Raw genomic sequence first — 2,812 nt, 5'->3', positions numbered from 1 at the left:
TTTCATGGACACGTCGTATCTGCTCTTTGAAAAAGTTCCACATTTCCACCACATCCTTCCCTGACATCCTATGCTCCCAACGTATGCTCCTCAAATCCTGCCTTACAGCATTGTAATTTCCCTTCCCCCAATTATAAAATCTACCTTGTTGTGCGCACCTATCTCTCTCCATAACCAAGGTGAAAGTCACAGCATTGTGGTCACCATCACCAAAATGTTCACCCACTAATAAGCCCACCACTTGTCCCGGTTCATTACCGAGTACCAAATCCAATATGGCCTCCCCTCTGGTCGGGCAATCTACATACTGAGTTAGAAAAGCTTCCTGTACACACTGCACAAACACCGCCCCATCCAATCTGCTTGATCTAAAGAGCTTCCAATCAATATTTGGGAAGTTGAAATCACCCATGACTACTACCCTGTGACTTCTGCACCTTTCCAAAACCTGTTTCCCAATCTGTTTCTCCACATCTCTGCTGCTACTGGGGGGTCTATAGTAAACACCCAACAAGGTGACTGCACCTTTCCTATTTCTGACTTCAGTCCATACTACCTCCAAAGGCAGATCCCCCTCGAACTGCCTTTCTGCGAGCGTTATACCATTTCTAATTAGCAACGCCACCCCCCTCCTTTTTTTAGCACCCTCCCTAATCTTACTGAAACATCTGTAACCAGGAACCTCCACCAACCATTCCTGTCCCTCTTCTCTCCACATTTCCGTGATGGCCACAACATCGTAGTCCCAGGTACCGATCCAGGCCTTATGTTCACCCACCTTATTTCTGATACTCCTTGCATTGAAAGTTGTTTCATTCTCTGTCGGTCAAACCTGGTTATCTGTCCATTTTTTTGTAGGTTCCTCTGTGTTGTTTATCCTATTGGTGAGCTGTGGGGTGGCGTGAAACTCCCTCTTTTGGTAGGTGTTGGTATCAGTAAGTAGTTGTTGCACTTTTTGGATGTACTCTGCTTTGTCCAGGATGACTGTCATTCTGCCCTTGTCTGCTGGTAGTATGATTATGTTCTTATCATTTCTTAGTGCTTTTAGTGCTTCCTCTCCTTGGTGCTGAGGTTGTGTTTGTCTTTTCCTTGTTATCAGGGGTATGATACTTTGTCTCACGGTTTGTTGTGTCTCTTCTGTCAGTCCATCGTTTCTGAGTGTGCATTGTAGTGCTGCTAGGAAGTCTGCTGTCTTGACGTCCCTGTGGTTGTAGTTGGCCAGTATTGTTTTTTCCATGTCTGTGGGTGAGGTTTCTAACCCAGGAGTCTGTTGTGGTGTCCTCTCTGTTGTGAGAGAGTTTGGCTATTTTTTCTTTTCGTGCCATTTTTTTGCGGGGTGTGGTCCTGTTCTGCACTATGGTGATGGGCTGTTCTACGGTCCGGGTCCATTCCTAATTGGTGGCTTTTGAAATTAACAATTTTTGGCGCACAATTTCTTCTCTGTATTTGTGTCGTCTGTTGTGTGTGTCTGTAATCATTACCTGGATCATCCTGAATCCATTCAGTCTGGCTGCGTCCCTGGCTTGTGGATTGTGGACTGGTGATCTGTATCTGACACATGGTGGAAGGATTTGAATCTTTCGGCATTTGTGCAGGAACCGGAGTTGTTCATATGTGGCGCTTAGGCAGTTGGCACATTTCCTGGCTTGTCTTAGCGTTCCTCGCCCATAGGTGTTCAAAGTTTGGGAGAAGATTTGTAGCTCCGGCGCTCGTTGTTGAGGTTGTATTCGCTGAGCTTAGAATTTGTGTTGCAGGCATTTCGTCCCCTGTCTAGGTGACATCCTCAGGTCACAACACACTCCTGGGTTAGAAACCTCTCCCACAGACACGGAAAGAACAATACTGGCCAAGGGACTCAACTACAACCACAGGGACGCCAAGACAGCAGACTTCCTAGCAGCACGAGAATGCACACTCAGAAACAATGGACTGACAGAAGAGACACAACAAACAGTGAGACAAAGTATCGTACCCCTGATAACAAGGAAAAGACAAACACATAACCTCAACACCAAGGAGAGGGAAGCACTAAAAGCACTAACAAAAGATAAGAACATAATCATACTACCAGCAGACAAAGGCAGAATGATGGTCATCCTGGACAAAGCAGAGGACATCCAAAAAGCGCAACTACTTACAGATACCAACACCTACCTAAAGAGGGAGTTTGACCCCACCCCACAGCTCACCAATAGGATAAACAACACACTGAGGAACCTACAAAATAAAACAGATAAACAGGTTTGACCGACAGAGAATGAAACCTGAAAACAACAACACCCCCAGATTCTATGGACCACCTAAAGTGCAGAAACCAGACATCCCACTCAGACCCATAGTATCACTACCAGGGACACCATCACACAAACTGGCTAAAGAACTACAACAGAAACTGAAACACCTGATCAGCGGATCCAGACACACTATACAGTCAACACAGGAATTCTTGGACAGCATCAGAAATATACACATAGACAAGGAAGAAACCATGGTCTCATTCGACGTAACGGCACTGTTCACCTCTATTGACAAAACCCTAGCCAGAGAAACAATAGCCAAACTGCTGGATATACAGAACAGACAACAAGACGGGGAACCTATCAACAAAGACTGCATACTCAAACTACCGGACCTGTGCCTCACAACACACTTCACATTCAACAACCAGATATACGAACAAATCAACGGAACACCCATGGGCTCACCGATCTCGGAACTCATAGCAGAAGCAGTCATGCAAATGTTAGAACAAATAGTATTACCACAAATTCAACTCAAACTCTGGGTCAGATACGTTGATGACACCTTTGTA

General features: G+C 45.4%; 1 protein-coding gene across 1 annotated transcript in view; it reads right to left on the bottom strand.

Annotated features, from left to right (window-relative positions):
- LOC122543968 (zinc finger protein 239-like) overlaps positions 1 to 2,812 on the bottom strand; it is a 36,244-nt gene that overhangs the window by 16,451 nt on the left and 16,981 nt on the right. The gene's annotated exons all lie outside the window — the stretch shown is intronic.

The sequence above is a fragment of the Chiloscyllium plagiosum genome, chromosome 45, assembly GCF_004010195.1.
Source record: "Chiloscyllium plagiosum isolate BGI_BamShark_2017 chromosome 45, ASM401019v2, whole genome shotgun sequence".
Lineage (NCBI taxonomy): Eukaryota > Metazoa > Chordata > Chondrichthyes > Orectolobiformes > Hemiscylliidae > Chiloscyllium > Chiloscyllium plagiosum.
The sequence above is the reverse complement of the archived record's forward strand: the minus strand, read 5'-3'. Positions and strand labels throughout refer to the sequence as shown.